Source organism: Loxodonta africana, chromosome 1 (genome assembly GCF_030014295.1).
Source record: "Loxodonta africana isolate mLoxAfr1 chromosome 1, mLoxAfr1.hap2, whole genome shotgun sequence".
Lineage (NCBI taxonomy): Eukaryota > Metazoa > Chordata > Mammalia > Proboscidea > Elephantidae > Loxodonta > Loxodonta africana.
Window position 1 is genome coordinate 80,248,470 of NC_087342.1, and position 20,607 is coordinate 80,269,076.

The 20,607-nt window shown below is 39.6% G+C and overlaps 3 non-coding genes and 1 pseudogene across 3 annotated transcripts; 3 read left to right on the forward strand and 1 right to left on the reverse strand.

Moving 5' to 3' along the window:
- Positions 1 to 3,873: 3,873 nt before the first annotated feature.
- Positions 3,874 to 3,955, reverse strand: TRNAL-UAG (transfer RNA leucine (anticodon UAG)). The gene has a single exon. It is a non-coding gene; the product is annotated as a tRNA-Leu (tRNA).
- A 7,942-nt stretch (positions 3,956 to 11,897) lies between these two features.
- Positions 11,898 to 11,970, forward strand: TRNAF-GAA (transfer RNA phenylalanine (anticodon GAA)). Its single transcript has one exon. It is a non-coding gene; the product is annotated as a tRNA-Phe (tRNA).
- A 6,078-nt stretch (positions 11,971 to 18,048) lies between these two features.
- Positions 18,049 to 19,232, forward strand: LOC100676775 (etoposide-induced protein 2.4-like; annotated as a pseudogene).
- Positions 18,383 to 18,464, forward strand: TRNAS-AGA (transfer RNA serine (anticodon AGA)). The gene has a single exon. It is a non-coding gene; the product is annotated as a tRNA-Ser (tRNA).
- Positions 19,233 to 20,607: the final 1,375 nt, after the last annotated feature.

Here is a 20,607-nt window from a genome sequence, read left to right on the forward strand (position 1 = left end):
TGGCCTTGTTCTGACTGATGACACTGAGCTTTTCCATCGTCTGTTTCCACAGATGTAGTCAATTTGATTCCTGTGTATTCCATCTGGTGAGGTCCACATGTATAGTTGCCATTTACATTATTGAAAAACACGTATTTGCAGGGAAGAAGTCATTGGTCTTGCAAAATTCAATCATGTGATCTCCGGCATCCTTTCTCTCACCAAGGCCATATTTTCCAACCACCGATCCTTCTTCTTTGTTTCTAACTTTCCCTTTCCAGTCACCAGTAATTATCAGTGCATACTGATTGCATGTTCGATCAATTTCAGGGTGCACAAGTTGGTAAAAATCTTCCGTTTCTTCATCTTTGGCCTTAGTTGTTGGTGTGTTTGTCCGTAAATTTGAATAATAGTCGTATTAACTGGTCTTCCTTGTAGGCATATGGATATTATCCTATCATAGATACTGTTGTACTTCAGCATAGATCTTGAAATATTCTTTTTGACAATGATTGCAATGCCGTTCCTCTTCAAGCTGTCATTCCTGGCATAGTAGAGCATGATTGTCCAATTCAAAATGACCAGTACCAGTCCATTTCAGCTCACTAATGCCTAGGTTATCAATCTTTATGCGTTCCATTTCATCTTTGATGATTTCCAATTTTCCTAGATAAATATTTTGTACCTCCACTTTCCGATTATTAATGGATGTTTGTAGCTGTTTTTTCCCATTTTGAGTAGTGCCACATCAGCAAATGAAGGTCCTGAAAGCTTGACTCCATCCACATCATTAAGGTTGACTCTCTCTCTATAGCTATTTATATGCTTCACTGGTTTTGCTTCTCTAGAGAACCCAGCGTAAGACATGTACCTCCTTCTGTTTGGAAATGATTTAATTTTTATTTTAATGAATAAATGGCTTCACTCACTTTTGTTTTTGCCTTTTAAATCCTGTCTATTTTTCTTCTATCTTACTCTTATAATTCATTTTTCTCTAAATCCTGAAGCTACAGTTTCATTCATGCCTTATGAATTCCTCTTCTGGACTGTTCGTAGGGCCCATGAGTTACCTGACATGTTGAGTCGAAAACAAAAGGCCCTTATAATGAAATGCAGAATGCATCACTATCGGGTTTTCTTCTGTCATTGCTTTCCTCCATCAAATCTGGCACGTACATTCTGATTGAGCAAAAAGCAAATATAATGAAGACTTTTAGGCAGCCAAAAGATTAATTTCTTGAGCTTTGTGCCTCACATTAAGACAACTATAGAGGAAATCAGAAGAACTGGAAATGGGGACTTGATTCTTTGTCAGCTGTGATAGAAGACAGAGACATTTTTGGTCTTTTTATTTATTCTTTCTTTTTTTTAATTGTACTTTAGATGAAGATTCATAGAACAAAGTAGTTTCTCATTAAACAGTTAGAACACATATTGTTTTATGACATTAGTTAACATCCCCACGACATGTCAACGCTCTTCCTTCTCAACGTTGGGCTCCCTATTACCAGCTTTCCTGTTCCCTTCTGCCTTCTAGTCCTTGCCCCAGAGCTGGTGTGCCCTTTTGTCTCCTCTTGTTTTACAGGCCTGTCCAATCTTTGGCTGAACTTCAGGAGTGAATTCATTACTGAGCTGAAAGGGCATCCGGGAGCCATACTCTCAGAGTTTTTCCAGTCTTGAAGTCAGAGACTTTTAACAACTCAAGGTTGTGAAGAAGCCACCATGGAAACCTCTTGTGGATATTTATCTGACCCATGTTTCCAATTTTCTGCCTTCACTTTCAAGCCCTATAAAAATTAGCATCCTCCACTGGTTCCTGTGCGCCTCTTGCCTAAAGCAGCTGTTGATGCCTCTTAACACCAAGCATCACTACTGCAAAGCTCAAGGAGTGTGAATCTCAGGAAATAACACTTAGGTCTAGAAAAAATTTAGCCAGCAGCACTTCAGGAGTGGGGCTTACACAGTTCAGTGGTAGAGAACATGCTTTGCATGCATGAGGCCCTGGCTTCAATTCTCCACACTTTTTCTCTGCTCCAACACTATTTAAAGCCCATCTTGAAGGAACACAAATTCATTTCTAATATTTTGCATTCAATTCCTGCACACATCCACAGCAAAAACATAACCGAACGAACTTCTTTGAATGCTCTTCCATTTCTATGCTCTGAGCTTCTATATCACTTAAGGTGACTGCAACAGCAGAAGGAAGACAATAAAGGGGAGAAAACAAGAACCAGATGCTAACATAATCTCTTCAATCGCCTAAAACAAAAGCCTGCCCCTTAAGCTCCCTTTTTAAAGACAGGGAAAGAAGGATGCGGGGCGGGGGGGAAGTTTGAAAGGGCCCAGCGGACAGTTTTTTGTTTTTGTTTTTGACCAACTAAACCACAATTCCTAGTGAGGCTCCCTGCTGGGCTACCTTGGGATGTGCTGATGTCTAAATTACTTCAGGGCAAAACTGAGTGCGTAAGCTTTTCTTCTCTTAGATTCTCATTACCTTGACTCCTTACAGGTGCGCAGTGTCGCCCAAGCAGTGAAACACAGCTTTGGACAATCATCTTCCATTGGGCCAAGCACAGATTCTCCCTACAGACATCGTTTTCCTCCTGCTCTTCACAACTTCGCTGTATTTGGTATGGAGCCCAAATATTGCCTGAAGGAAACTTAGAGGCGGTAGGCAAAAACCATAAGAGATAAGAAGTCTCCATATAGCAACGGGAATCCATATTTGGACATGCTTTCTCAGGGGAAACCAGTTATCCTCAAATCAGTTTTTTGGAAGTAGATCACCAGGCGCCTCCAGGTGACTGGAACCTCCAATCTTTCAGTTAGCAGCAAGCAGGTGTTATCTATTTAAGTCTACCTAGTGACTCCTTCCCAGGGAAAAACCAAAATCCAACTGTCCGGTAGGGTTTCTAGGGAGCACTGATGGATTCAAGCTGCAGAGGTTTTACTTATCTTTTAATCACCTAGCCACCGGGACTCCTTCCAGGGATAACCAAAACCAAAACAAAACAAAACCCCAAGCCCACTGGCGTGGAGTTGATTCCGTCTCATAGTGACCCTAGAACTGTTCCATAGAATTTCCAAGGGGCACCGGGTGGATTTGAACTACCAACCCTTTGGTTAGCAAGGGTAGCACTTGACCACTACATCACCAGGGTTTCCTTCAAGGAATGGTGGGGAGCAGTTAAACCCTAGGACAGCCAGGGGCATGCATAAAAACCAAAAAACCCACTGCCGTGGAGTCCATTCCAACTCACAGCGACCCCATAGAGTTTCCAAGGCTGTAAATCTACGGAAGCCGACTGCCACATCGTTCTGCACCGGAGCCATTGCTGGTTTCAAACCACCACCCTTTGCGTGAGCAGTCGATCACCTTAACCACTGTGCAGTTAAGACAAAAACCAAAACCCGTTGCTGTGGAGTTGATTCCGACTCACAGCGACCCTATAGGACGGAGTAGAACTGCCCCATAGTTTCCAAGGAGCGCCTGGTGGATTCGAGCTGCTGACATTTTGGTTAGCAGCTGGAGCACTCAACCACTAGTCACTAAAAAAAAAAACTAGGGCTTCCAAATATGTCAAAAACAAAAAGATGTCAAAGTCATGTTTATTTCAGGATAAACATTTTAAAACCATAAAAAATTGCCCCTTGGGCACAAAATGGTGTTCTTAGATATAAAGAATAGACAGGAATGACAATAGTCTGACTTTCCTTATCACTCCAGAAACACTACCTGGCTGCTGGTATAGCGGAACTGCTAAGCTTTCGGTTAATAGCCGACTGCTTTAACCACTGCGCCATCAGCGCTCTGACCTCTTAAGTTAGCAGCCCCCAAGCAGTTATCCCAAGTCAAACTCGCGAAATCTTAGATTCAATTTAAAATAGAATTGGCAGCGGTAGGATTCGAACCCACGCCCCCGCAGAGACTGGAGCCTAAATTCAGCACCTTAGACCGCTCGGCCACGCTGCCAAGCGTGTTGATAATCTTTGGAACTATTATTTGTAAAGAAACAAGAATGTTTTCCCACACTATTCCTAAAACAGGTCTCCAGGCTAGTTTCCAAAAAAAAAAAAAAGACACCGATAAATAACAACTAAAATTTATTAGGAATTTATTATGCGCCATGCACTTTCCTTACATTTACTGTCATTCAACCCTCCTGATTGCCTCAGGAGATAGGTACTTTTACTATGATCTCCATTTGCCTGATGGAGAATATGAGGCACAGCGATAAGTAACTTGCCGGATGTCACTCAGCAGAAGTGATGCTTAAAGCGGAGCGGAAAACTTCACTGTGTTGTATAATTTATTTATTCCGGGGTAAAGTCCTGAAATATCTTTGATCAAGGTTATTGTGACAAACTCAGAGCAACAGCAAACTTATATATGACGTAGCATTAATTCTTTTTGGGGCATGGAGGTGTATAAGATGTAAAAACCTAATGCTTCAGAAATTTCACTGAGATCCTTCGAACCAAGAGCCTTGCTGAGGTTGTTCACCTACGTTCCTTCGTAGTGAAGTAGGAAAGGCGTCAGTCTCATAATCTGAAGGTCCCGATGTTCGAGCCTTAGAAAGAGTACCTGGGTTTTCCACCTCTTCTACTTCGTGGGATACAGTTATAAACGGACCTGCACAAACTGTAACTTTTTTCTTTTTTAACACTCTGCCAAGGAGTCCTTCAAGAGCTTTATCTGTCTCCTTTGGTAACAAGACAGCTTTTCAATAGGCTAACCTAATACCAAACTCTGGATTAGTTACCTATTACCACTGTACCAAATTACCACAAATTTAATGGCTTAAAAAGACACAAATTTATTATCTTACAGTTCTGGAGGTCAGAAGTGCGAAATGGGCTCTGTTCAGGCCGGATTAAGGCATATGAGGGCATTAAACATTGATAATCCCTGGTGCCCCTTCCTTCTACTTACTCAGGCATTCCCACGGGGCATGTGAGTTGTTTGTATGCCTGTATATATATGTGTGTGTGTGTCTTAGCTACCCATGTATTTTTAAATACGACTATAACATAAATGAACACAAAAGTGGCCTATGTCATTTTAGCAGAATGAGATGAACAGCATTATGAAAATTTTAGTGGATATGGGGTACTAAAATTTTTACTATATAACTAATTTTCTACAAAAGGAATATACTCTGTATTCTACAACAAAGAAAATGAGTCAGCGAGCTTAGTTGTTTCAACACTCAGTGTAAAATTCTATTGATTTTCTACAACGAAGTACTGACTTTTACCATTTTTGCTTTAAACAGCTCATCAATTTTGATGCTTGTTTCATAGAAAATGTTACAATTATAAATGAACAAATGAAAAGATGTCTTAAAAGAAAATTTAATGATCAGAAAAACAAATATTAAGACAAATTACTTTCATTTCTAGGTAGATCTTGCATCTCTAACATGTTATAATTAAAAACATTTCTTTCTATTTTTTGCTCTTACAAATTCTTCAATGATTTAATCACAGTTAAGCTGCAGAATAATACCTACTTCCGTACATAATAAAGATAATGGATGGAGTCTTTCTTGAATCATTGCTGTACGCTCAGAGTTTTTTCATCTCTTTAGGTTCCAAAATCAGCGGTCTGTTGTGCAGTTTGTTACCTTTAAAGTTAGGAATGCGTGTAAAGCAATTTCAACATTGGGAAGTACGCATCGTATTTTATCTTCTATTATGGAATCCTACATGCTTGCACGAGTAAAATTTGTTTTTCCTGAACCGGTAAACTTAGTTCTCATGTAAGAATGAAGTTGTGGCACTTCTTCATAAAAGTTTGTATTTAAGCCATGGGGATGAGCCTGCACTAATTTCTTGGATGCCTTCGTGCAGTCTTTATCAGATATATCCTCACTGTTTAAGAAGGAAAATCTATTTGAAAGAACTTCATATACATTCTTCCTCTTTTCATGCAAGATTTAAGTGTGTCAATGATGGTATATTTTGTGGTTAGGAGAAATTGACCTCTGGCTCTCAACGATACTTCTGAGGTGCTGCTATGATTTTGTTTCCTTCTAATGCATCTGTGATGGAGAACTGCTTGATAATCAGTATTTGGCAATATTTATATTGTTGTGTTTTCAAAACCTTCTCTTAAATTATGTAAATACCCTATTAATAACTGGTAGAGATCTGTGCACGCCTTTAAATGTACTTCTGAATCTTGGAGACCTTGACTCTTCTGATGAAAATGCTGCAATATGTTATTCCACATAACCAACACAGGTACATACTCTAGTGTTTGCATTTTGTTGGCGGTGTCTTCAGTTTCTCTTTCGGCATCTCCTTTTTTGTGTCTGGTCTTCAGCAATACTTCTAAGGCATCTAGAATCTCATTGTACTATTCCGGGATTGCATTCATTGCTACAGCATGTACTTCCCAACATGTTTTAGAAAGACAATTTAATACTCAGTCACTGACTAAATATCTTTTAAGACATGCCCGTTGGTTAGCAGAGGTAGCAAAAAATGTGGAGAGTAACTGAACAGTACAAAAAAACCAACTGCTTCCAGACAACAATCTGTTGCAGCTGCATTCTTCAAGATGAAGTGAATATGCAATACATGGTATGAAAATGGTATATTCATTACCTTCTAATATTTTCTGTTGTATGCCTTTATCATTGGCAGCATTGTCATAGGACTGGCCTCTGCACTTAGAAAAAACAGTTTTGCACACTTCACATAAATAGTAAAATACTTGATTTGTAATTTCTTCATCCATATGACTTTTTAAGCTAGTAGATGTGATAAATTGCTTAACAGATTTTCCATCTATGGAGATAAGTATCTTAAAATAATACTTAGCTGATCTGTATGAGCAAGATCAGGAGTGGAATCTACAGACAAACTCAAATATCGGGCTATACTTACGTCACTGAAAATAATTGATCAAACTTTATCATTTATTAAGTTTATTAATTATCACATGTTGTTTTAGACATATATGATGGCTTGCCCTCTTTAGTGTTCTCATATTTTGAGTTGTGACCTGCTAAAAATGGATCAAACTGAGAAACAAGCTCAAGTAGACCTTAAAAATTTCTGCATTGTGGGCCCCCAAACACTTTATTTCTTTCTCAAAAAGACAGTCCACCTTCAGTGATGGTTTTAATGAAAGCACCAACGCATTGCAAAACGGCTTTCCAGTAATGACGTTCTTCATTAATTTGTGTTACCAGTTTATGAGTTAAGTGAAAACAGTGTCTTCAGTTTAAATATGACACCATACAATCTCTGTTTTCACATTTATCAAACATGTTCAAGTTGCTAAATCCATCCATAGCAAACCAAGAATTAAATGATTTAGGACAGAATAGTTTGCGAACAACTGAGAGAGACTCCTTCTTATAATTGTCACCATTAGCTTTGCACCCTAGAAGTATATTCTGGCTACAGAACCTTGTTTGTTTACCATCCAGATTATTTTGACAATGAATTTTCAAATGGTCCACTGTGATGTTGACAATCACTTGGCCCTCTTTTGATCCAGTAATTACATCATTAGAAGAAAAATTATTTTGCAAAGCAGGATCTGTATTTCTGTTATTTATGGGATCTGCAGATATGACAATTTTAGATTCTAAAATAGTTCCACTTTCTACACCATTATTAATTTTTTCTTTTAACTACAGCAAGGAATGGATGCAGAATTTAGAACAAATTCTATTATATTCATAATGCTATTAGTAATTTCAGCAGAGGTACCAGTAGAATGATTTGCACCCATTAAAACCTAGTGTTGAAAGGACAAAGTCTCTTCTGATTCATTATGTTTTAAAAAGGAAGTTGATCTTGGAATTGTCTTTAGGAATTCACAAATCTTTTTTCTTTTTATCTTCTGTGAGCTTTCATTTTTGCAATCCACTTAGTTTGAATTTAATTTTTTTAACTTGCTTGTACCATAGCAAATAAATTTGAATAATTGAAAATAAATAAAATTGATAAAAGAAGTAAAATTTATAAAATAAAAGTTACATTAAAATTTGAATGTTCACACTAAAATTAATATTTGAAAATCAATAAAAATTTAATTTACAATGTGTAATTTTGTTCTTCAGGTCTGAGATAGTCAAAAGAAATAGTACTTACAAGGTAGTCAAAAATAATTTCATTCATTTGTGTACAATGTTTGTTGGTGGGCTCTTTGCATATCTCCACAAGTGTTTTTGTCTTGAAATAACACCTAAAAACTTGCCCACTGACTTTTTGTACTTTGATATTGCATCTTCACATTTCATTGTACTACTGTTGATACCTGAACAGGGATAAGAATGATGGCGAAAAGCATGATACAAATACAAGGGTATGCTCAATTTGAAGATGCATTTTGGCTTGTTGAAGATACATTTTGGCTCGCTTTGTGCAGGACCAGATATATCATGAGTCACATGACTATAGTGCTGCTGGCATGTTCTCACGTGATCTACAAGAGAGAACTAAATGTGAGGCTATACCTGATCTGTCTGAAATGAAAAGGAAAATATAACTGTTATTGTATGTAAAATTTATAAAATAAAATCAATATCATTTAACACTCTGTCAGTTCCCTTCCAGCATGGTGCTTGCTTTTCCTCGTATCTTGTCTGCTTGGCATCTATGGGTCCCTGTTTTGTTCTGTTGATGCCCTAAGCACATGCTTATTGGGTAATCTGTCCCCGGTCCTATAGGTCTAAACTGAAGATGTTGGCAGAGTTGCTTTCTTTCTGGAGACACTGGTGGAGAATTCATTCCTTGACTTTTCTGGCTTCCAGAGGCCACCCACATTCTTGGCTCATGGCTGCATCATTCTGACCTCTGCTTCAGTTTTCTCATTTCCTTTTCTGACTCTGGCCCACCTGTCTTCCTCTTAAAAGGACCTCGTGATTATATTGGGTCCGCCCAGAAAATCCAGATTCATTTTTCCATGGCAACATCCTTAACTTAATCAAATCTGCAAAGTCCCTTTTGCCACGTAAGGTAACATACACACAGCTTTTGGATATTACTACATGGATGTCTTTGCTGGGGCATTATTACACCTATCAGAGGCTGCCCTCTGATCTCCAAATATTCACATCTGACCCACATGCAAATCATTCATTTCATCCCAATACCTCCCCAAATCTCAATCCCATTACGGCATCAACTCAAAGTCCAAAATGTCATCAAAATCTCTTCAGCTGAAAAGTCCCCAGTCTTTTCATTTCAATTGTCTAAATTAGGTCTGGATGAAGCTCTGGGTATAATCCATCCTGAGATAAAATTCCCCTGTATCTGTGAATCTGTAAAATTCAAGAAACAACTTATCTGCTCCCCAAAATACAGTTGCAGAACAGGTATAAGATAATAGTTACAGACATTCCAATTTTAAAAAGGGATGAAATTGAAAGAAAAAACAGTCACTGGTCCCAAGTAATGTCTAAATCCAGCCAGGAAAACAACATTAGCTTTCAAGGCCTAGAATGAATGCTCTGTGTTTTCATGGCTCTGCCATCGGAGTCATCCTTTCAGAGTCGTCTTTCTATTTTTATGAAATAGAAAGCATGTGTTTGCAGCTGAGCAGTTTCATCAGACCCTTTCATGCCTGAGGAATATTAGGAGTGTGAAATAGGTATTGAGGGGTATGTGATTTACTGAGGGGGTTCTCTTTAGGATGGGAAAGGGAAAGTAGCCAAGCATTAATATGTCCTTGGGTGAAGTCTGGATTTGGCCTGACCCATGTAGCTATGAGTCGGAATCAACTGTAGGGCAATGGGTTTGTTTGTTTTTATGTGACAGGGGAACTGGGGTATAAACCCCATGACAGAATTGTCCTTGAGTCAAGGGGTTTGGACTTTTGCACCTTCCATCCCCTTCAGTCAGTCATTGAGTGTTACTGGGAATGGAATGGTGGCATAATCTCCAAACCAAGGCAATTCACTGGAGAAGGTCACAGGGATAAACCATTGCAGGGTTGGGGGAAGTGGGTATAAACAGAAAGTGGGAAAATTAAAGAAGTTGGTAGGAGTACTAGGATCATGTACTACTGAAAAACAATTAGATGAGTGGAAGATACTCTAGGTTTGTAATTTTATATCTGAAGTGTGAATGTCCCATGTGTCATCTCTTAATTTAAATTGAGGCTAGAATCACATTGAGTGAAATGCAGTGCAATGAATAATACATATATATACACCATGGAACCAACATCCAGACCAAGATAAAGAAATTTTCACCTCCCAGGAGCTCCTTTGTACCTCATCCCAATCAATTCTAATTTTCTGACCTCTACTAGCATAAATTACTTTTTCCTGTGCTTTGAAAAATAAGAAATAAAATCATATAGCACATGTTCATTTTAGTATGGGTTCTTTCACTCAATATGTTTTTTATTAGATGTACCCATACTGTTTCTAGTAGCAGTATTTCTTTCTTATTGCTTTGTCATATTCCATTGTGTGAATACTGGAATCAGACCTTTTTCATTCGTTTTACTCTTGCTATACAATTCAAACGGACAATGCTGCTATGAACATTCTTGTACATGTTTTTCAAGGGCAATAGCATGCATTTTCCTAGGGTCTAACTGCAGCTGTGAACTTGCTGGGTTGTAGGTTGTATGTATATTTTATTTGAGGCAAGATTTGCAAATAGTGTACCAAAGTGGATATACCAGTTGACAGTCTCGTCAGCAATCTATTAAAGTTTCAGTTCAGGATTGTCAGAGACACTTGGTGAAAGGTAGTATTATTTCATTGTATTTAATAATTGTGTTTATGTATTTTTTTAGTGAAGTATATGTTTAGTCTTTGCTATTTCTCATTTATTTTCAGTCTTTTTTTCTTAGTGTTTCATAGGAGTTCTTTAAATAGTCTACATAAGGGTTCTTTGTCAAATATAAGTATTGAAATCTTCTAGACTGTGGTTAATTCCCTATTCTTAAGGAGAAGGTGGCTTGAAAAACTTTGTAAGATGAGGAAAAAAAAGAAAAAATGGATAGGGAGAGAAGTGGAAAAAACAAAAGAAAGTTCCATTACATCTTTCCTGGTGGTTACAGAAAAAAATGGGCAGGGCAATTTACTAGGGCAGGAAACTTGGAGTGGGATAATGGGGTGGAATGTCCTAGGAAGAGAAGGTGTTTTTGGTCTGCAATTTCTTTACTTATTTCCTGGTGCAGTTTAGAGGTTTAAAAATAGTGAAATTTGAAACATTAGATTTTCTATCTGATCATCTATTGAATTTACCAAAACCCCTTAGAAATATGGCTAATATTTCAAGGAGGATTTTCATGAAGTTTCTGTCGTGAGAGAGTTGTGGCTTAAGAGGAGAGTACCCTTTCCTTGAGACGGCTTGAAACCGTGCACACTCATCTGCTTTTTACAATTCCCAACAGCTCTGCACGTCTCTCCTTTTTCAAGTATGTTTTGCATACTCATACTTATTAAACACATTACCCGATGGATTGCCTTGAGATGTTTCCCCGTTTCTACTCCGTGTTTCTCCATACCACCCAGGGCGCCCGTGCCAGCACAAGGAAGACAAAGAAAAGGAAGGAAATAGAGAATCAGAGTTGGCTTGCTCAGGTTTTTCTCATTTCGAAGCCAGAAGCCCGCCACGCCATCAACTGGCTCACTAATCCTCTGTTCCCTTTTCCAGAGTCATGGAAGACAAATACAGAAAAAGGACTGAAAAAAGAGAAAAAGAACAGGCTCGATCATTTCGTTTGAAATTCCCTTAGTTTTCCGAGCAGTGCTTGGGGCGTGAAAGAGCCAGAGGTTACCAAGCAGAAAAGCATCGCCCCGTTTTACGTATTCCTCCCCTTTGTCATCTTGTAATAATGTAGAGCAAATTAAGAGTAAATATTTGAAAAAACAGTAGCCATGATCATGTTTTATACCAACGATTTAAACAGAACTTTAGAAGTTGCTGAAATAGATGAAATAGTTCAGTTGGGAGAGCGTTAGACTGAAGGTCTAAAGGTTCCTGGTTCGATCCCGGGTTTCAGCAACTCACTTCGGTTTTGCATAACTGCATTCTTAAAAAACAATGTATTCCAAGGCTTTGGAGTCTAATAGAACTGTACAGCACAAGTATCCGACGCAGAACTATAGAAAAAAAGAGAGAGTTGTGGCTTAAGAGGAGAGTATCCTTTCCTTGAGATGACTTGAAACCGTGCACACTCATCTGCTCTTTAGAATTCCCAACAGCTCTGCACTTCTCTCCTTTTTCAAGTATGTTTTGCGTACTCATACTTATTAAACACATTACCCGATGGATTACCCTTCCGAAAAGGTCTGGAAATCTGCTTCCTTAAAAATTGTTGTTGGTTGCTATCCAGGCGATTCTCACTCCTGTTGACTCCACGTAATCTTAAATGAAGCAGAAGGCCGTGACTTTTCTTCCGGTAAAACCACCAATCTTTAGGTTAGCCCAGACTCAAGCCGGTTACCGTCGAGTCGATTCCGACTCATAGGGACCCTATAGGGCAGAGTAGAACTGCCCCATAGAGTTTCCAAGGAGCGCCTGGCGGGTTTGAACTGCGGATCCTTTCTGGCGGGTTCGAACTGCGGATCCTTTCTGGCGGGTTCGAACTGCGGATCCTTTGGTTAGCAGCCCTAGCACTTAACCACTACGCCACCAGCGAGTCCATAGGAGAGTAGAATTGACCTATGGAGTTTCCAATAGAGCCTGGTGTATTCGAACTACTGATCTTAACCACTAAGCCCCCAGGGTTAGCATTCAAGTGCAATTGTGCCTCTGGTCATCCGCAAAGATTAAACCAAAAACCCAAAACCACCGTGGTGGAGTAGATTACGACTCACAGCTGTAATCTTTTCCGGAGCCGACCGACCGCCTTCTTTCTCCCGCATAGGCCCTGGTGAGTTCAACCGCCAACCTTTTGGTTAGCAGTCCAGCCCCTAACCACAGGGCACACCTTACATATTACAGCCAAAGAAAACTTATGGAGCAGTTCAACTCTGCAACACATGGGGTCTCCATCCTTCCCCCATTCCAATTTCGTGTTTTCCTTCTGTCTCCCACAGTGAGAGCCCTGGTTTCCAATAACCTCAATATGTGTACTCATTTTCTCAAGCCTAAAATTTACACGAAATAATATCAGAATTGCTACACCCATAAAAAAAAAAAACCCATAGCATTATTTAAATTAAAAAAAAAAAACTACTACATAGAGTTTAACATTTACTTACCATTCTTGTTTACAATGAGGACAAAGCACTAATGAAAACTTTTACTTGAATCTGTTCTCTCTTTTTTCTCCTATGTGGATATGTTATGCTTTTGAAATACATTAGATTTATTTGTTCCTATTTGTATTTTAATTTTAGAGTAGTTTCACAAACGAGTTAGTTTTATTTACTTATTTGCCTCCCTAAAACATTGGTATGTTTCCAAGAGTCAAAAGAATACAGAAAATTATATTCAGACCAGTCCAGGAAAATGTTTATCCTGCAATTCACCCAGGTGATGGAATGGAAGCAGGTTCCGGGCAATCTGGTGGAAGACCATCAACCAGGAGCAATATCTTTCTTCTTAGCACTAAGGTATCCTTCTCTAGGTTTGTTTGTGTCCGAGGGAGCATAGCGTCGGGAGTTTGGAAACAGTTGAATTGAACATAAAGTGAATTTATCTTGACTTAGTCCTAAAAGACTCTGAAAACAGTCCTGAAGACTCCTATGCAGTAGGTAGGGTCTTGCTGGAGTTACAGTTGTGTGGTAGAACGTGTGCTTAACATGCAACAAGCCCTGGGTTCAAACCCCAGTATCTCCACTTTTCTTTTCTCGCAATAAAAAAAAAAAAAAAAAAAAAACCCAAAAATCTTACTCTCAGAAACTTACTTCTTTCCTAAGTTGACTTGTTTTGGCCTTGGTGTTTCTTTATTAACTAACTAGTTGAGACGATGATGCTCACTTAAATTTATTTGTTGTCATTTCTAATATCCATACATCCTCTTCAAGCACTCTCAACAATCACTGATACAAGGGCCACTGTCTGCACCACTCAAAGACTTAGTGGTCCCTTGAAAGGGTTTGTGGGAAAGCTGAATGCAAAGAGGCTCGAGAATCTGAAAGAAGAAAAACCTGCTCTGTGCTTGGGAAAAATCAATGTTCCTTCTCTGGGATGGAGAACACAGGATTCTCACAGAATGTCAGGGAAAGGAGAATTAATTCCTGCAAAAGAAGAGAGCCATTTTTTTGTCTCATATCCTTCTCTGGCATGTTCTAAAACACTGAGAAGTAGATGTTTAACCCAGGTTTGGGCTGAGGAGGCAAAGACTCGCTGCCAAGTCTTGTCAACCTCTCATTCACAGACACGGATATCGAGACATGGAGATTGAGCAGGCGGAAGCCATCAAAGATCATAGCAAAGTCTTTGTCCATCTGTTATGAACTCTTGAGGAGGCTGCCAAAGAAGAAATAGAGCACAAATCCTAAACACTCATGGGTCAAAAGAGGGGAGCACAGACACATTAACCCAGAGACCTCGGGTAAGGTCTACATTGTTTCAGGGCAGTTGCCAAATCCTTGTGGAATGATTCTGCATTTCCCTATAAATATTTTCAATTATTGATCCTGAGAATAAAAATAACAATCTTGATGAATCAACATGAATTCAACCATGCAATCTATAAAATATGAACTAAAATGCTTTTCATGTTTTGAACTAAACTAGGAGAAAATCTTTTAGGGGACCCTGTAGAGGTAGGCTTGAAGCGAGGAAAGGGTTAGTTTCTTCATAGAAGGGGGGATGGGTTATGGTAGAGGAGATGAGAAGCCAAGAGTCCTGAAGTTCTTTTATAATGCATTATCCCCTTTACTCTTCTTTCCAAAAGCTGTAACTATCTGCTTTTTACCAGTCTGTCACAGGTAATCCCTAAGCCAATTTTGAGGTCACCTACCTGATTGCCAGGGACTAACCTTCACTGACTCATACTCATAGTGGCCCTATAGGGCAGAGTAGAACTGCCCCCACAGAGTTTCCCAGGAATGCCTGGCGGATTCAAGCTGCTGATCCTTTGGTTAGCAGCCATAGCACTTAACCACCAGCCACCAGGGTTTCTGAGTCGGAATTGACTCCATGGCATAGGGTTTGGTTTTGGTTTGGTAATCTTCATTGCCTCTGTGCCTATACTAAGACTGAGGAAAAGGTGGCTGAGTATGTAATCATGAGCAGTTGTATAGTCTTTGGCTTTCTGTGGTCACAGTTCCCCTCTTTAAACTTCTTTTGAGCTAAGAGCAGGATGTGAAAAGTAAAGGGTCCAGAGAGAATTTCTTTAGAAAAAAGTTGAGTTTCAAGAGGTTTCATTTAAGAGTTAGGAATATAAGGAGCAAACAAATGGGAACTTTCTTTATTATTATTATTTGCATTTCAAGCAAGACCTAGTAAACTTCCCCAGTCTCAGCGGTGCTTAATATCAAAGCTGCCAGGCCCCTCCTGCTTCTGCTCTCAACACTGCTCTCACCACATCCATGCATGGAAATCGTAAATTCCTGCAGCTGCCAGGGCAAAACCAATAGTGAAGAAGTCTGAATCACAAAATAAATAAATAAATTCAAACTTGCTTGAGCCCTCCACAGTGCTCAGCCTGTCTACCCCGAGAAGGAAAGAGCAACGAATCACTCTCAAAGGCAAGGTAGTCTTGAGCAAAACGAACTGACTCCTTTTCTGGGATAATCCTGTTTCTCTTTTCCTTGTCCTCTTCCTCTCTCCCCTTTTTCTCCTTCTCTTCCTTTATTTCACCCCACTCCCACTCTTTACTCTGCATTAGCTGATACTCCTCTCTCTTTCCTCATGTGCACTCCAGAATGTTTTCACAGTAGTTCAGCACACTCCTAGGCCCGTGCATGCCCATTTTAATCTCTGTATTGAGATTCACGTGTAGTTGATACCCTTATTAATCCTATCAGTTGATGATTTTTTCCCCTGTATGTCCAGTGTAAGTTCTCCACAGCATAGGCTGAGGCTTTTTCAGGCCAACTGCAGAGCTGGCACAAAGGGAAGGCAAATGAATGTTTTGCTTGTGAGACAGAACCCCCACAGTGCTGTATTCTTTACCTGGAGTCCCCCCCTTCAGGGTTGTATTGGAAAATTATTTCCTTTGCTGTGCTTCACCCCTTCCCCCTCAGCTTTGAATTTGAAGCCTGCTTTTTTTTTTTTTTTCCGCTTGGAAGTTATATATACACCCCATTGCACCTACATAGTATGATTAAGAATGTTGCAGACAAAACTTGTGTGAACTCCCTACTTGTAAGCCCTTGGTGGATTCATTTGTTCCTATTCGTATTTAATCTTAGACTATTTTCACAAACACTTGAGTTTTTGTGAAACTTGGTGAGCAGTCTTGGGAGCAGTAACCACGGACCGACTCCATTTCCTTGGACAATGAAATAAAGGTGCCTTTTTGTTCACCCATCTCGGTCTCTCATTTACTGGCCAATAAAGTCATGCCAAATAAGAACCCGGGGTTTCCACCTGGTAACACTAGAACTGAGAAGTCTTGGACCTCACGCCGGGCAGAAAGCAGCTGTAAAAGAATCTAAAATATTTTTTGGAGGAAATATTTTAAAAACTTATATCTGAAATTACAGTCACAACCAAAATGTGGTTAAGGCAGAAAGCCTTGACTCCGCTCATCCGAGACTGAGGTTTGAGAACCTGTTCAGGCACATGGAGGACTTTTACTAAAATTCACTTTGTAAATGGTCTTCAGCTGCTGCGATTTCCTCATTCATTCCTGAGAGGCTGATTCTGAAAGATGAGCTGTCACCAAATGGAGACCTTCTTCTTTATTTTGCATACTCTTCTTTGTTTTCAGTCACACCTGAAGCCCGTTTTTAGACCACAGCTCTCTGGCACATACACTACTTGTCTTCTGGCTTCTCTAGCCTCCTTAGCCTTGATTCACATATGTAAATTAGAGTTACAAATAAATAATATTAATTTTACTTCGTGTTTAGCTAAAGGAGTCCTTGGGTGGTGTAAATGGTTAACTCACTGGGCTGATAACCCAAGAGCTGGATGTTGAAATCCACCCAGAATCACTGGGAAGAAAAAAACAACCATTACAAACCCTATGGAGCACAATTTTACTCTGCCACACAAGGGGTCGCCATTCATCAGAATCACCTCTAATCGACTGGTTTGGGTTTGTTTTTTGTGTGTATTTGTTTTATTTTAGCCAATAATGGCAAATTATAAATATAGAAAGCAGACTTGATTAAGATCACGGTCATTTTAAAACAATAAATTATAAAAGTAAATAATAGTACTTCCTCAGATTTTTATCTTCTCTTGGGTTCTAGGTGTCCAACAAATTTCACAATATCATAAGCAGCAACAGAGTTCTACTGCTTGATCATTAAGTGGCCAGCTCCACATTCCACTCACCCAATTCCTGAAATTGTTTCTACTTTATTTAATTGGAAGAGTCCAATATTCTGGCACAGTCAAATGGATACAGAAGTTTCTAAAGCCCACAGACAGGTAAAACACAGCTCTTAGAAGGCATCAATCTGCAGACCAAAATTTGAACAGCACTAACGAAGAGATAGGATCTACTGGGGGTGAGATGATATCCAAAGAAATCCTTTCTTCTTTTTGTTTAAGTTGAGGCTTGGTTCATGAAGAGGAAAATGCATACAACTTATTCAGCTTAATGACTTATTACATATGTATATCTCATATACCCAACATTCAGACCAAGATAAGAAATTTTTCAGCTCTCAGAAGCTGAAATTGGATTTGTATCTATCCCAATTAATTCCAATCTTCTGACCTTTACCACTGTTTTCCTGTGTTTTGAAATACTATAGGTGGAATCATACAATATGTGTTCATTTCAGTATAGACTCTTTTGCTCAACATAATTTTTATTAGATACATCCATATTGTGTCTAGTAGCAGTAGTTCCAATTTATTGCTGTCATATCCCATTGTATTACTACTGTACATCACAATTTTTTGTTCATTTTGCTGTTGATGTACATATAAAACAACTAATGCTGCTGTGAACATTTTTGTACATAGGGTTCAAGGAAAATAAACCTTCCTTTTTCTCGGGTCTAAATGCAGCTGTGGAGTTTTAGGGTTATAGGTCTTATATATATTTTGTTTCAGGCAATATTTCTAAATAGTGTGCAAGTGTGAATGTGTCAGTTGACAGTCTCATCTGCAATGTAGGAAAGTTTCAGTTGTTCCATATCATCAGCAACACTTGATATTTTCAATTCTTTTATCTTCAGCAATTTTGGTGGAGGGGAGTATCATTTCATTGTGTTTTAATCTGCATTTTCCTTATAATTAATGATGTCCAGCACCCCACCAGATCAGCTACAGGACTGGCTGCAAGGGGCACAGGTCCAATTCCATGTGGGAAAAACAAGTCCTTGGTAAGGCAGCTGTAGTCGTGGCCGAGTGGTTAAGGCGATGGACTAGAAATCCGTTGGGGATTCCCCCCGCAGGTTCGAATCCTGCCGACTACATACTATTTGGGGCCCTGGGGGTGTATTGGTAAAGAGTGGCTCCTTGGAAAGCGCATGGGTCACTGATCATTCCGAGTCCTAGTTTGCTCCACTGTGACGGTTTTTAGTTTCTTTTAGTTTTGTTTTGCTTTTTAGGTCTTCTGTGGCCCTCAGCCTTGAACGTGCTGAACCCGCGCTTGACAGAGCTGCCTTCCTAAGAGATTTCGAGGCATTTCTCTCTCCCCGTGTGGTTGATGGTTTGGGCGGTGAAGAGATGGTTGGAGGTGTCAAAATATTTCTCCAGGGCCTTGCCAGGGGAATCAAGGACTCCATCTGGGGTATCTATACCATTTCGAAGCTGGACGCTCCAATACTGTAAAAGAGGGAGGAAAAGCACAGAAGAAGGTTAGTAGCGACCTGACGCAGAAAGGACCCCAGAGTACAGAGCCTAAACGAGGCAAGTGAGCCACGTATTGCTGGTAGAATTTTCCAGTGCTGTGCTTGGAATGGAGGAATATTCTGCTTGAGTCCCCTCTTGTTTCATCAAGTGTTTATTCCTGTGATTCAGTAACAGCACAAATTATTGGTGATCTATCACTATCGAGACGTTTGATTGTGGCTGGAATTCTTCCTCACGTCAATTTTCAGTGCTCTTTGGATGCTTCCCTGTTCGTGCTTAGCAAAGTTGTCAATGTCATTTGGTTCCAAAATATAGCTGACCAGACATTTGAGGTATCAGAGAGGAAGGTTCACCCATTCCCTAGTGTCATGGATTACACCTCAACATAAAGAAAACAAAAATCCTCACAACTGGAACAATAAGCAACATCATGAAAATGGAGAAAATACTGAAGTTGTCAAGGATTTCATTTTACTTGGATCCACAATCAACACCCAAGAAATCAAAAGATGTATTGCATTGGGGAAATCTGCTGCAAAAGACCCCTTAAAGTGTTTAAAAGCACAGCTGTCACCTTGAGCATTAAGGTGCACCTGACCCAAGCCATGGTGTTTTCAATTACCTCATATGCATGTGAAAGCTGGACAATGAATAAGGAAGATCAAATAAGAATTGATACCTTTGAATTATGGAGTTGGCGAAGTATACTGAATATATCACGGACTGCCAGAAGAAACAAAATAATTTGTCTGTGAAAAAGTACAGCCAGAATGCTCCTTAGAAGAAGGATCGCGAGACTTCGCCTCACAAACTTTGGACCTCTTAACAGGATGGATTAGTCCCTGGAGAAGGACATCGTGCTTGGAAAAGTGGAGAGCCAGCAAAAAAGAGGAAGACTGTCAATGAGATTAATTGACACAGTGGCTGCAACAATGCACTCAAGCATAACAGTGATTGTCAGGATGGCACAGATCTGGGCAGGGTTTCGTTTTGTTGTACATAGGGTCATTATGAGTCAGAATCGACTTGAAGGCAAATAACAAAAATGACAAATGACTGTGAAAAACCCCTCTTCTTAAAGGAAAACAAACAAACCAAGCCCATTGCTGTTGTGTGTCAATTCCAACTCATAGCGACCCTATAGAACAGAGTATAACTGCCCCATAGAATTTCAGGAAGCTGCTGGTGGATTTGGATTTGAACTGCAGACCTTTTGGTTAACACTGGTGCTCTTAACCACTGTACCACCAGGGCTCCTTCTTAAAGAGAAGCCCCCACCCCAGACTTGAAAAACTTTGTAAGAAAAGAAAAAAAGGCATCAATTCTTCTTGGTGTTCCTTATTCATTGTCCAGCTTTCACATGCACATGAGAAGATTGAAAACACCATGACTTGGGTCAGGTGGACCTTAGTCCTCAAGGTGACATCGTTGCTTTTGCACGCTTTAAAGAGGTCTTTTGCAACAGATTTGCCCAACGCAATGCATATTTGATTTCTTGACTTCTGCTTCCATGGGTGTTGATTGTGGATCCAAGTAAAATGAAATCTTTGACAACTTCAAACTTTTCCCCATTGATCGTGATGTTGCTTTTGTTCCAGTTGTGAGGATTTTTGCTTTCTTTATATTGAGGTGGGAAACCCTGGTGGAGTAGTGGTTAAGTGCTACGGCTGCTAACCAAAGGGTCGGCAGTTCGAATCTGCCAGACTCTCCTTGGAAACTCTATGGGGCAGTTCTATTCTGTCCTATAGGGTTGCTAGGCTTCGG